This window comes from Adiantum capillus-veneris, chromosome 11 (genome assembly GCF_014529385.1).
Source record: "Adiantum capillus-veneris isolate H3 chromosome 11, ASM1452938v2, whole genome shotgun sequence".
Classification (NCBI taxonomy): domain Eukaryota; kingdom Viridiplantae; phylum Streptophyta; class Polypodiopsida; order Polypodiales; family Pteridaceae; genus Adiantum; species Adiantum capillus-veneris.
This window is the reverse complement of record NC_140941.1, coordinates 2,846,454-2,861,438: the sequence shown is the minus strand read 5'-3', so window position 1 is coordinate 2,861,438 and position 14,985 is coordinate 2,846,454. Positions and strand designations below refer to the sequence as shown.

General features: G+C 45.1%; 1 pseudogene; it reads left to right on the top strand.

Moving 5' to 3' along the window:
- The first annotated feature begins 4,742 nt into the window (after positions 1-4,742).
- On the top strand, positions 4,743-10,560 carry LOC147446811 (uncharacterized; annotated as a pseudogene).
- The last annotated feature ends 4,425 nt before the right edge of the window (positions 10,561-14,985 follow it).

Sequence of the window (14,985 nt, the reverse complement as noted above, 5' to 3'; positions counted from 1 at the left end):
AATGAATGGTCCTTCCCATCGGGGTTGATATTTCTTGTCCTTCTTGGTGTCAAATATATTGTCGTATCTCAATACTAACATGCCTTTTTCCAGGCCCTTTTCCTTAAGCCCTTGATTGAAGGGGCTCATGTTAAATATCGGCTAGCTAAGCAATGTGTAGGTGGAGCTGACCGGGGGAGGCAGTCACGGCGCTTTTTGGGGGGGTCAACGTTTTCTTAAAAGTTATGTAAGGCAGGCTGCAACTAATGTGCAGATGTGTGTGCGTAGTGCAGTGGTACAGCTCTTGCTCTTGACGGGGAGTTCTGGTGTTCAAGCTACGTGTCGTGCAACACATTGACCTTTTAGTCAACTCCTCCCAGCCGGTTTCATTTGACCGACAACCGGCTCTGACTGCCCTACCAGGCAGGCAAGCTAGCCGATATTTAACCAAACCCGATTGAAGATGATCCGGCGTCGCTCTGCCTACGCTGCATAGTGATTGATTACATCTTCCCTAGCTAGTTGGAGCCTTTCCAGATCCAGGATGTGGTTGCGGAGATTTACAATTGGGCGTTGTAATTGGCTAGTCATGACTCGTAAGCTGGCTATCTGAACCTCAATGGGTAGAATTGCCTCCTTTTCGTAAACTAGATGGAAAGGGGTGAAACCTAATGATGTTCGGAACGTCGTTCGATAGGCCCATAGAGCGGCCATGAGATGTTTATCCCAGTCTCTTGTGTGGTTATTCACCTGCTTTGTGATGATTTTGCAGATCATTCCGTTTACCTTTTCTATAGCCCACTACACTATGGATAATATGGTGTGGAATGTCAACATGTAATGCATAACTTTTTCATCAGTTCTCCCACCAGATGGCTTCTGAAACCTGGTCCCTGGTGTACCCTTCTGGACATTCTCTTGTATCTAGAAAGCTGATGATATCAGACATAGCATCACTACCTTGAAAGAGGGGTAGTTTCAATCTGATTGCTCCTATGTGAACGTCTTGTATTCTTTCTTTGGCTAGAGAATCTGCCTCCTTATTTTTTGTCATGGGGACATGAAATAATTGCACTGCTTCAAACTTTCTTAAAAGATCCTTAACTTGGCGTAGTTGACTAAGTAAAACCTTATTTTTACAAACCCAAGTGCCGTTTATCTGCTTTATCAAAAGCAAAGCATCACCAAACACATTTAGGTGTTGAATCCCTTGCAAAATACATTATTCTAACCCAAGAATTAAAGCTATATACTCTGCTTCATTGTTGGAATGGGAGTGTAATAGCTGCTAGATGGAGAATACCCTTTCCTGTTACTCATTGAGAATGACGATGCCAGCTGCAGACTGGTCCACTGTTCTCTTGTATGCTCTGTCAAAGAAAAGAGAGTGAGCTCTTCCTAGCTTAGGACTTTATACCATTGGTGTCTCTTCTTTTACTTCCGTGTTGACCTTCAGATTCTTCTCATATAGTGGCGATGAGTAAGAATACCCGCTAAACTAGCCCTGGTGGAGTTTTCTACTTGCATGGTGTAGTCAAACTCTTGTAACCTTACTAGCCATTTACAGATCCTAGATGAGACATCCATGTGTCGCATTACATACGGAAAAACCTCCTCCATTGTCAGAATTACAAAGGATCTAGGCAGTAGATAAGAGTGGAATTTTGTGATAGCAAACATTAATGCGAGCACCATGTGTTCTACTGCGGTGAATCACTTTTCTGATGGGGTCATGACACGACTAGAGAAGTAGATAGGACGCATCAAAGAATTTTGGGGATCCTTTTGCATTAGTACGGCTCTGAGTGTATCACTTCCTACACTGGGGCTCACATAAAATGGATCATCCCATCTGGGGGGTGAAATAGTGGGAAGCGTAGCTAGGATTTGCTTTACTTCGGTAAATTGTTGCTCATTTTCTTCACTCCATGAGAAGACATCCCTCTGGGTGACTTGTTGTAGAGGGAGAACCACTTGAGATAGCAAGTGAATGAACCTGCTTAAGTATCTTACCTTCTGAAGGAAAGAAACCAACTGCTTAGCGGTGGTGGGTGACGACAAAGATACCAAAGCTTGGATCTTGTTGGGGTTAGCCTCAATCCCTTTTGCTGAAATTACATGGCCAAGGAGAGTGACTTTGCTTTCACCAATGTGACACTTATCCACGTTGAGCTGGCTACCCAAGGTTTGCAGCCTGGTCAGGCCATCGTATACTTTGCTCAAATGGAGGAAGCGTGAACTGTACATGCAAAAATCATCTATGAAGACCCTTATTGATGTTCCAAAGTATGGTTGGAAAACAAAAGTCACATAGTGCTGGAATGTGGCTGGAGCATTGATGAGGCCAAAAGGCAGTACTCTGTAAGCAAAGCAATCCCAAGTTGTCTTTTTCTGGTCTTCTTCTACAATGCTAATCTGAAAGTATCCTGAGTAGCCATCACATACTGTGTAGCTCTCATGAGAGGGGAAAGTGATCCCTCTTTGTGGCTACATTGAGAGGTTTATATTCCACACAGACTCTCCACTTGCCATTCTTCTTTGGTGTGACTACTACTGGAGAGACCCATTCCGAGTCTTCGATGGGGTACATGAAACCTGCCTATAGTAGCAAATTCCTCACTTCTTTGAGTAGTGCCTCTTGTTGGATTACCCCAAGTCTTCTGAGCTTTTGCACTACGGGTTTACTTCCTTCCTTGAGTTTTATGCGGTGTTGTACTACTGTGATTCCTGTGATCTTATCATAACCATCAATGAATAATGTAGTGAAGTTACCTAGCATGGAGACATAATCCTTCCTCTCTTCATCGGTTAAATCATTGGAGAGCATCCGATGTAACTTACTTGTATCCTCAAAGGATTGCATACCTGATGGTCCTTCTTAGTTTATCGGTGGTGCTTCAGATTGTGTCAATCTTTTTGGGTCTTTTAGGATGACCCCCATCACTTCGATACCACTGTCACTTTCTTCAGTGATTATTGTCTCTTCTCCTCAGGTGGACAAATAGTCACTGGTGGACTCATCTTCTAAAGCCTCCAAGATCATGTTGCGGTGCTTCCCAGTCCTCATGTCATAGAATATGGACTTTCCTTTAGCGTCCTTCATCTGGACCATTCCGGTACTCCAGTCTTGCTTAGCTTCCATAGCCATGAGCCAGGGTCTCCCAAGAATGATAGGGTAGCCCTCCCCTTTGTGTGGCATGATAAAAATGTCTACCTCCACTTTTGTATTGAATGCCTTTACTTTGACCGCATTCACAATGCCTACGCATTTCACTCTTACGTTATTCGCCATTTTGGCTCAGCAAGGTGCCGGCTTACTCACCTTTAGGCCTAGATGGTGCATCATTTTTTCACTCATGATGCATATTTGCATGCCACCATCTATGTAGACGTTTGAGATTCGTTGCCCCTTGATGTCGTCGAGATCCCTCCCAGAGATAGCCCCAGCTATCCTTGGTCTTGATTTTCTTATACTTACCATCTTCGTCCATTGCCTCCTCATCCTTGGTGCAAGATGGAGTAATTGGGGCCAAGTTATCTTCGGGCCCTGCATCAACACGTCCTGAACTAAGTCATATGGTTTAGCGTACTCACCTAGTGAAAAATCCACGATGTCTATCTCCCATCGCAGCTTAGATGCCTGCTTGCTAGATTCGCCTTTCCCTTTCATTTTCTCTTCTTTTTTAGAGGCTTCTTCATGCCTAGCACGCTTCACCCCCATGGCATCCACTTCTTCTACTTTTGCCTTCTCTTTAGCTTTCCAAGATAATAACACTCACTGCTTGGTTTACAGCAGGTGGTGGGGGTAGCGGTGGAATAAGAGGTTGTGGTGGTGGTTGTTGTTATACAGGCTGAGCTTGATACCTCTGACTCATTGACTCTTGCTTGTATGCGCAGCTTCTTGTCTTTAAGGCGGACTACTTTCACTGCCAACTCATATGTTGCAGAACACCTTCCCTTCACCTTCTCCTTAAGCTGCGACCACAGGCCAGCAATGAAACGGTCCTTGTTCAGGAAATAGGCACTCCTTCACCTTCCTCCAGTGAGACAATCCATCTCTCCCACAAATCCACAAACTTGGAGTCGTAGGTGGCATACTGTAGCAGACCTCCCTGCTTTAATTCCGTCAGTAGTTGCCATAGCTTTTCTGAGGTTGTGCCTCCATCAAACCTTTTTACAAAGGCAACACGTAATACATCCCATGCATTTTTGGTATCTTGGGGCAAAGCATTGTACCAAAATTTGACCTCTACTTTCATCAGTAGAGGAAAAATTTATAGCCGTGAGACGTCGTCATCCTTGTTGGAAACCACACAATCGATGTTGAAATCATCTAGAAAGTTGGTGGTGACGTTGGTGCGACAAAGTTATGTCGGTCTAGTAGAATGGTTCTTGCATTGGTATGGAGTCATGCAGATACAGGTCGAGGTGGTGAAGTCAATACCAGATACCGATAGCGGCAAGCTTGATCATGATGTGTATGCTAGATGTGGCAATTAGCAGATCAGGCATTGGTTTTTAATCTCTAATAATTAAAATGCTAGGGCTACTTGAAGCCGGGAGTATTCGGACTCGGCTACTACAACCTTGAGCTATACCCGTTTGGCGGTGCTTTGGATTGCGGTCGTCCTTGGGTGGGAAAAGCATGCTATGTAAGTGAAAAGCTTGGAAGTCTAAAATAACACCATGCTTTTTAAAAAAACCAGAACGACGCAGGTTTAGGGTGGCGCCACCAGATAGCGGGATAGAGCAGGCAAGTCGATGAAGGGGCAGCCATGCAGCTCGAGGCCACCAAGTGGCGCATGGATTGAGGCGACCAACAGGTGGAAGCCATGCATGGGAGAAGTTGTCCATAGCCTGTGAGAAGAGGAGGGAAAGTGGCGCCAGACAGGGGGTTGCCAATCGCGTGAGCAAGAGGCAGGAGATCCGGCCATGCATGGGAGTGCCACCGGGAGGGCATGGGAGGATGGAGTTAAGCCTGAAGAGGTGAACAAAATCCATCAACGAAGAGGGCACTGTTGGAGAGAGGGGGCCTGAGTGGAGCCATCCCCTTTGCAGCTAGTAAGGAGCACTACAGTAAAGGAGGATAGCCATGTAGTGATCAGGGGAGAAGGTCAAAGACAAGGGGTTATCTGGAAGCCCGTAATGAGTAAGTTGGAGGCATGCTACAGAGGGTAGAACAGATCTAGAGCCTGTGGTGAAAGGCGCCATGAGCTGCAGTAAAGAGGTGAACATGTGGTGGTTGTGCATGGGAGTCAGAACCTCCATTAGATGCAACCAACTGGGGGCAAGCATGAGAGCATGAAGTGGGCCGCCAAGGGCTACCATCTGTTCTGGCGTGGCTGCATCTCAAAGAACCAGGCGAGCGAGAGCTTGTATATGACAATGGGGAGCCGCCAGGATTGTTGAAGCCGAGGGCTTGCCTTTTTGCAAGTGTATAAGGTCATCAAGGGATACGGACTGCCATAGGGGAGGTGGGCCGCCAGTGAACTGAAAGGCTGGAGGGTTCTAGAAAGCAAGGCCAAGCAAAAGCGCCATCTGAAGGGTTTGGACAAGGCCGTGAAAAGCGTTGCAGAGGCCAAGGGCAAGCGGAGGCAGAAAGAGGTCGGCCAATTTGTTTGGAAGAAGGGGCGACCGGGTGTGTTGAAGGAAGGCCATACGTGTAGGGGCCGACCTCGATCATATCTGTATATGTCGCATTAAAGACTATCCTAACTCTAATCAAAAGCTCATTATTCTGTCCACTCCATCTATTGTGTCTTGGCGTCTTTCTTTGTGCTCAAAGCTCGGGTCTTGCGTGTGGACCCTTGGAGTTTGTGTATGGCAAAGAGAGAGAGAGAGAGAGAGAGAGAGAGAGAGAGATAGCATGTGTGAGTGCAAGAGAGAGTAAGAGATGGGAGGGAATGATTGCTACTATGTTATACTGCTCGAGGTGTGTGCTATGTGTTGAGCTATTGACGAGTTTGTGTTGGTAAGGTGCATATAGCTAGGCGGGTGTAGTCGTGAATTGTGGAAATTACGAGCTTACTAGTAAAACCATACAGAAAATGTAGTGTGCGTGAGTCTATCCGAGTGGCTTGGGGGACTGGATATCTTCTGGTCTATAGAGAGGCATCTAGCTTGTGTATTGTGTGTGTTCCCATTTCCCCCATTCCATCAGTGGTGCCCCCAATGAGAACCCACTGATAGCTTTGAAGAAAATAGTGCAAAGATCAATTGACGGATACCATGGCACCTCCAAGCTATGGCCCTTTTTTCACAGGTGACGAGGATCCAGTCGAATGGATTGCAGACTTTGAATTATACATGCTATCATTGAGGATGCCTAATGAAGACAGCAAGATGGACACTATTCCATTTGTGTTACATGACAAGGAGAAAGCATGGTTCGATACATTGCAGGGCGAGCCGCGACATGGATGGCCGGCTCTACGGACCAGTTTCTTACAACATTTTTGAAAGGAAGTATCACCTATGGATATGGACGCGAAGCTAAAAGCTCTTAGACAAGATATAAGTGAAGAATTTACTGTTTTTCTTAATCGGTTTGAAGAATGTTGGGCAGAATTAGCCACATCAATGCAATTGGCCAACGACGACTATTTCAAGATGGACAAATTTATGTCATGCCTACATCCCAAGGTACGAGAAAAGATGGATTCGAAAGCCCCGAGAACTACAACGGTGCTGTAGCAATTGCTCGAGCAAAGAGCAAGAAGATGAAGAAGAAGATTGAAGAAGGTGGATGGAAAACCAGCAACCACCAAGCCCTCAAGGCGAGGTTCGTGCAGAGGATCAAGCAAATCATGGAGTGGCAGCTACTCCTCAACACTGAGTACATATTGTTCAAGATTTATCGGAACAAATGGAAGAGATTCGCTTGAGTGTGATGGATAGAGGGCAGCAAAGAGCGGGCAGAGCAAGAGCTAGGCAATTGCCTGGCCGTTGCTATAATTGCGGCGAAGAAGGACACTACACACCAGATTTCCCGCATCCACCAAGGGAAAGAGGAGGTATGTACCCACTATTTGGAAGAGGGAGAGCACAAGGGTGATTCAACGGGCAAAGAGATCAGCAGTCTGCCAATCTTGTGCCTCCTGCTCCTCAAGGTAATGAAGAAGTTCATCGTGTTAATATAATTGGAGTAGATGAGCAGGTAAAGGATGTTTTGGCCAACAAGAGGGCACGTGAAGGAAGAGAGACGGAGACACGTGAACGGGAGACTAGAGCTCGCAAAGGGAAATGGAAGGTCAACGAAGGTAGAGAGCCGCCAGAGACAAGCAAAAGAAGAAGGAGACGCAAAATCAAGCAATCCGACTACCAACTTGGAAGGGATCATCCCGAATATGACTTGGTGAGTGATGTCAAGAACCAAAAGGCTAATATTACTTTCGGTCAGTTGATTGTCGTAAATCCTAAATTGCAACGTCAGTGGTCTACTAGTGCTAGCACCAGGCTTCCACTAGACAAAACAAGAGTGCATACTGTGGGGAATCTAGCATTGAGGGTTGGGAGTCCAGCGGATGTGCTTCCACTTGTTGATGCTCTTATTGAAAAGAAGATGCAAGTACAGGCATACATCGGTGGAGGGACCCAAGTGTGTGTCATGACCGAATCCGCCATGAAGGATGTGGGAGTTAAAGCAGTGGCAAGATCTAATGTGCGAATGAGGATGGCCAACCATACCAAGGCCAGGTGTTTGGGCATAGCACAGGATGTGAAGGTAAAGGTTATGGGTGTTGAATGCCTTATTGATTTTTTTGTTATGAAACCTGGCGACAATGCTTATATTGGGTAGACCATGGCTTCTTGCAATGAGAGCCAAGCAGGATTGGGGAAAAGGGGTATTTACTTTATTTGATAAAGAGAATGATAGATAGGTGATGCTTGATCTACGGACGAGGGAGAGTTTCTCTCATCCCATGGCGAAGGATGAGTGAGATGATTCTACAACAAGCTACAAATACGAAACGGAGTCAACCTATGATGAAGGCTACACAGATATAGAAGAGGGAAAGAGTGATGACGTTCTCCTCCATGTTGATGTTGATCTCTTTGGGGTTACTATCATTAACTCTATTCCAAAAGAAGGTATCCAAGCTCAAGTTTCCCCTGTTCATGCCCAAGAGGTAAGAGGTATGCTAGGAGAAGACTTAACAAAGCAAGAGAAGGAAAGTTATGTGCAAGTCTGTGCATCCTATCCTAATTTGTTTTCCACTGAGTATAAATATTTGCGAGGTGCCAAGGAAGTCCAACATAGGATCATACTGAAGGAGGGGCATAAACCAAAGGCACAAACGCTAAGGAGGTTAGTGGAAATTCAACAAGAATCTCTCTGGCCAGAAATCAACAAGCTATTGGATGCAGGTATTATCTATCCCGTGCAAGAATCTGAATGGGTCTCCCGGGTTGTCATAACACCTAAGAAGAACGGCAAATGGCGAGTGTGTGTAGATTATAAGCCTTTAAATGCTTCAACCAAGCGGAACTATTATCCTTTACCCTTTCAGGATGAAATCTTAAATCAAGTTGCAGGTCACGAAAGGTACTCTATTATGGACGGCTTCTTTGGATACTTCTAGATAGGCATTGCACTTGAAGACTAGTTAAAAACCACTTTCATTTCGCCATGGGCCTGTTTTGCTTACCGCTTATGCACCTTTTCAAGATTGGATGAATAAAGTGTTTGGTCCCTACCTTGGTAAGTTTATCAGAGTTTTCATGGATGACATAGGGTGTTACAGCTCTAGGAATGATCATTTGTCAAAGTTAAAGTTATGTTTTCATCGAGGATGAAGCATGAATCCAAAAAAGTGTAAGTTAGCTCAACCTCAAGCTCACTTGCTAGGGCATGTGGTCTCACAAAATGGTATCGAAGGGGATCCGGACAAGGTAAAGGCTCTTGTGTTGATGGAGCCTCCCAAAAGTGCTACAGGTTTGGCATCATTTTTGCATAAATTGAAGTATCTCTCTCGATTCTTTTGGATGCTTTCACAGTATGTATACCCTCTTCAAAAAATGAGTCAACAGGTTCATGGCTTTCAATGGAATGAAGACACACACGCAGCTTTTGACAGGGTTGAAGAAATCTTATGTCAATTGCCTATTGTTTGTCCTCCCAACCGTGAGGATGATTTTTATGTTGCTATGACAGTGGGTACAGTTGCAATTGGTGCAGTCCTAGTACAAAAGGTAGGGCGGTGCTACAAACCCGTCTACTTTGAGAGTCGGGTCATCAGTCCAGGAGAGATGTCTTACACAAAGGTTGAGCAGTGGGTGATGACACTAGTGTTTGCTTGCAGGAAGTTCAAAGTGCATTTAATTGTTCGCAGGTTTTATGTCCTTACCTCCAACAATTTATTACCTGAAGTGGTGCTTCACCTACGACCAGGGAGGAGCATTATGAAGTGGGTGCTAGAGTTACAAGAGTTTGATTTTGAGTTTAAAATTGATCACACTTGCAGGTCACATCTCGCACACGTGCTGGTAAATAAGGGTGTGGATTTGCCTATGTATCCCAAGGTGGTTCGAGAAGAGGCAAATGATGAACCGGATCTAAAAGAAGCTTTTGTCATGTGGTTCGATGGTGCTTACAGGAGGGTTGTCCAAAAAATGGAGGCGGAGTCGTTATACAGGATCCACAAGGTAACACTATTTTTTCAAAATCTTATGATTTGGAGGATGTGCATACAAACAACGAGGCATAGTACTTGGCTCTCCACTTGGGCCTTAAGCAGTGTATCGAGTTTGGGATATCCAAACTTATAGTGAAGGGAGATGCTCGTTTGGTTATCAAACAACTCTTAGGGCAATGGCAGGTGAAAAGGGATTCTCTCAAGCATTGGTTTTTTGTATTAAAAAGTTATTGAAGTTTTTTGAAGTGGTGCGATTCAAGCATCTTAGGAGGGAGCAAAATCAAGAAGCTGACCAATTAGCCAGTTGGGTACAGATGCACGTGGAAGATTTACATGTGGCACCGGCCAGCTATGTGATTTCTTGAGCACAAGTCAAGGTCCCGCAGGCATGTCCAAACTACAAAGAAAAAGGATTACCCAAAAGGCTAGCAGGTTCACTTTGATAGGTGAAGACCTTATGGTATCGGCCATGATGGAGTATTCAGAAGAGTTCTCTACAAGGAGGAGATCGGCATGGTCTTGACACAATGCCATGAAGAAAGTGGGCATCAAGGTAAAGATCAGGTACTCTTTTGCATTCTAAGAGCAGGGTTTTGGTGGCCATCTCTTGTACGAGATGTTCATTATTGGTGTAAGACGTGTCACGAATGTCAAGTTATGGGTTAGCGGCGTTTAGTAGAAGAGTCACAAGGGGCTATCTTGGCCCAAAATGCATTCAAAAAGTGGAGATTTGATGCTATTGGCCCACTTCCCAAGTCTACAAGTGGAAAAAAGTACATCTTGGTAGCTATCGACTACCTCACTAGGTCGGTAGAAGCGAAAGCAGTCAAGGAGGTAAATGCTTTTTCAGTTGCTCAACTTGTATTTGATTCTGTCTGCTGTGTCGGTTTGGAGTGCCATGGGTTTTGATATTAGATAGAGGACATGGATTCCGCAGTAAGCTAGTACGTGCTTTGGTAGATAAGATGGGAATTCAACACAGATTCTCATCTCCCTATCACCCACAATGTAACGGTTTGGTTGAAAGTGTAAATGGTCATATCATTAAAATGCTCACGAAGTATATTTATAAACAGGTGGAAGATTGGGAGGGGAATCTTGATAAATGCTTATGGGCCTACCGAACTCCTTATAAAGTGGCCACCAATTTCACTCCCTACGAATTGGTGTTTGGAAAAGAAGCAGTCTTACCTGTACACATCCAATTAGGTGCATTAAAAGGTTTATGGCGAGTGAATGTGAATCAGCGAAATGTTTTGCAGGACAAAATCACATACTTGGAGACTTTGAAAATGGATCGAGACGCTACAACAGATTTCTATGTGCAACAAAGAGAGAAACGTGTGGCAAAGTTCAATCAAAGATTGCCAAAAAAAGGAGCTACAAGAGGGGGATTTGGTTATGAAGTACGAGAGCTACCTTGATTTCACGTTCCAGAAAAAGTTCAAGAAGAAGTGGATTGGGCCCTACAAAATTTCCAAATCTTTCCCTAATAGTACTTATAAGTTAGAGCGGTCCAATGGTAAGCTCCTTCGACACAGGGTAAATGGAGTTCATCTCAAGCTCTATTTGGACAGAGCTCTCACGCCAGATGTTCATCAGGTTCTTGTTGAAGGGGTTGGGCATCCCACTTAAGGGTGCAGTCGAAGATAGCGAAAAGACATGAATAAAACTTTGTACATATGACTTTATTTCATGTTTGCATAGAGTTAGCAGGCTTACAGTTTTGAATAATAAGATCTTTCATTGGTTGAACATAAATGTTCAACCAGTGGGCTGGGCAATGATGATGCGACAAAGTTATGTGGGTCTAGTAGAATGGTTCTTGCATTGATATGGAGTCATGCAATACAGGTCGAGGTGGTGAAGTCAATTACAGATGCTGGTAGCGGCAAGCTTGATCATGATGTGTATGCCAGATGTGGCAATCAGCAGGTCAGGCATTGGTTTTAATCTCTAATAATTAAAATGCTCACAGATGTAGGGAATTGACTCTCTGGCTACTCTATGGTCCCATTATTTGGCCACGGGGTTCTTTTTGGAGGACTGTTTCCAGGATTGAAGATTGAATAAGGCTATTTGGCGTGATTACGGCAAGTTCGGGGTGGTCCACACTTGGAGTGGCCGCCACTATCGGAAATGACAAGAGCAATTGAAGTGCGTCTCCAAAGGGGCGGCTAGGGCTACTTGAAGCCAGTATTCGGACTCGGCTACTACGACCTTGAGTTATACCCGTTTGGTGGTGCTTTGGATTGCAGTCATCCTTGGGTGGGAACAACGTGCTATGTAAGTGAAACAGCTTGGAAGTCTAAAATAATACCATGCTTTAAAAAAAAACAAGAACGATGCAGGTTTAGGGTGGAACCACCAGATGGCGGGATAGAGCAGGACAAGTCGATGAAGGGCATCCATGCAGTTCAAGGCCATCCATCGATGAAGGGGCATGGATTGAAGCAACCAACAGGTGGAAGCCATGCATGGAAGAAGTCGTCCACAGCCTGTGAGAAGAGGAGGGAAAGTGGCACCAGACAGGGGGGTTGCCAAGTGCGTGAGCTCGTAAGAGGCAGGAGATCCGGCCATGCAAGGGAGTGCCACGGGGAGGGCATGGGAGGATGGAGTTAAGCCTGAAGAGGTGAACAAAATCCATCAACAAAGAGGGCACTGTTGGAGAGAGGGGGCCTGAGTGGAGCCATCCCCTTTGCAGCTAGTAAGTAGCACTACAGTAAATGAGGGTAGCCATGTAGTGAGCAGGGGAGAAGGTCGAAGCCAAGGGGTTATATGCAAGCCCGTAATGAGTAAGTTGGAGGCATGCTACAGAGGGTAGAACAGAACCTGTGGTGAAAGGCGCCATGAGCTGCAGTAAAGAGGTGAACATGTGGTGGTCGTGCATGGGAGTCAGAACCGCCATGAGGTGCAACCAACTGGGGGCAAGTATGAGAGCATGAAGTGGGCCGCTACGGGCTACCATCTATTGTGGCATGGCTGCATCTCAAAGAAGCAGGCCAGTGAGAGCTTGTATATGACAATGGGGAGCCCCCTGGATTGTTGAAGCCGAGGGCTTGCCTTGGAGCAAGTGTAGAAGGTCATCAAGGGATACGAGCTACCATAGGGGAGGTGGGCCGCCAGTGAACTGAAAGGCTGGAGGGCTCTAGAAAGCAAGGCCAAGCAAAAACGTCATCTGAAGGGTTTGGACAGGGCTTTGAAAAGGCGTTGCAGAGCCCAAGGGCAAACGGAGGCAGAATGAGGTCGGCCAATTTGTTCGGAAGAAGGGGTGACCAGGTGTGTTGAAGGAAGGCCATACGTGTAGGGGCCGGCCTCGATCATATCTGTATATGTCGCATTAAAGACTATCCTAACTCTAATCAAAAGCTCATTATTCTGCCCACTCCATCTATTGTGTCTTGGCATCTTTCTTTGTGCTCAAAGCTCGGTGCTTGTGTGTGGACACTTGGAGTTTGTGTATAGCAAAGAGAGAGAGAGAGAGAGAGAGAGAGAGAGAGAGAGAGAGAGAGAGCATGTGTGAGTGCAAGAGAGAGCAAGAGATGGAGGGAATGATTGCCATTATGTTATATTACTCGAGGTTTGTGCTATGAGTTGAGCTATTGACGAGTTTGTGTTGGTAAGGTGCATTTAGTTAAGCGGGTGTAGTCGTGAATTGTGCAAATTACGAGCTTACTAGTAAAACCATACAGAAAATATAGTGTGTGTGAGTCTATCCGAGTGGCTTGGGGGGCTGGATATCTGCTGGGCTATAGAGAGACATCTAGTTTGTGTATTGTGTGTGTTCCCATTTCTCCCATTCCAACATCTTCTCACTTCTTTCCACTGAACTTGAGGAAAGAAACACTTGCCATGGTAGTGACTCAGGAAATAACAAACTTTAAAAAAAAAAAAAAAGATTAAAGACAGTAGCGGCTCATAGCGGCTTTTTACAGGGTTGGGTGGATAGATTAAAACAAGATAAAGATGGAAACATTGAAGGAGTGGTGGTAATCCAATATGGGGAGAATGATAGGGTTTGGGGAGCTAAGGATTTCCCCTAGCACCGCAGCATCGAACAAATACCCAATGTTGGTAGAATTTCCTATCTACATAAATATTCACATGCATATGTTGCAGAAATTTAAACGGGAATGTTGTTGGCCCGTTTTTCATCATGCACAGAGGGTGGAGCACTTACTTATAATCTTACCGTGTCGGTGTTGATGAGTCGGCACATCCACAAGAGGTCGTTGCTTTTCATAGGCTCTACTTTTCCTTCGTCACTCAGCACGTGCGGGGTGATGGCGACGCGTCTGACTACTCCTAGCCTTTTGGCTAGCAACAAGCAACTGCAGATAATTAGTGTTTTCACAGGAACAGAATAATAGAGATAGACAACAGAAACAGAGAAAGAGATCTTTGTATTGATAGTGTTTGATACAACAGAGGAGCAATAAAATATGTGGGCGCACTCCGTTGTACGGAGCTCGAACCTCCCGACCACCCCCGAGCTTTAGTTCGCTTGTATGCAGCGTCTCACTCGCACTCTCACTCGCAGAAGAGAGATCCGTGAATGATCCCCAAAATGCACCACCCGTCTTTCTATTATGGTTTTTCCTCCAAAAGCATGCGACCTCCCAAAATAGCCGCTTTTTTGTTTTTGGTGTTCGGTCGACTCGACTTGCGTGCCAAGTATACCTGCAAGAATAAGTAAAAACGTGATCGCGAAGCGATCCGTAAAGGTTAGATTTTTGAAACTTTTTTTTTTCAGCTGTCTTCAACTGAACATCACTCCCAAACGGAGCCAAAACAGCCCAAGTCCGTCTCACACAATCTTGTTGCCCTCGCTGCGCTCTTCGACGGCTATGTGATGGAAAATTTCCATAGCCTGCTCTGATTTGCTGAAAATCAACCTGCAAAACAGAATTTTCTACAAAAACGATGCAAAAACAACAAATCCCACTTTTTTCTTAATCTTTGGCCCTCAATGAGCATCAAAACATCAAAATCTCTAAAGACTGAGAGAACCAAAGTTGTTCCTTATAACACAGGCTTCAATCGCTTCATACATCACTTTTCCAAAATCCCATGTTAACACCTTCAAAAATGCTCCAGAAAGTGCCTTCCGGATCAAAAAATTTTATTGGACGAAAACAATCCACACATCCTTCTACACGAGGGACTAACTTTAAAACGACCAAAACTTCCTAGAAAAATAAAATTTATTGCTAAAACACTTCAAAATCAAGTCTTTTTACAACCGTAGTTTGCACATTGCATGAACTCCACTCCATTCAGCTATAACTTGTCTCTAGCCCACTGGGTTTCACCACTTCTCCTTCAGGATTGTCGAAATAGACTGGCAGTACTCGCATGCGCCTTGCGAATC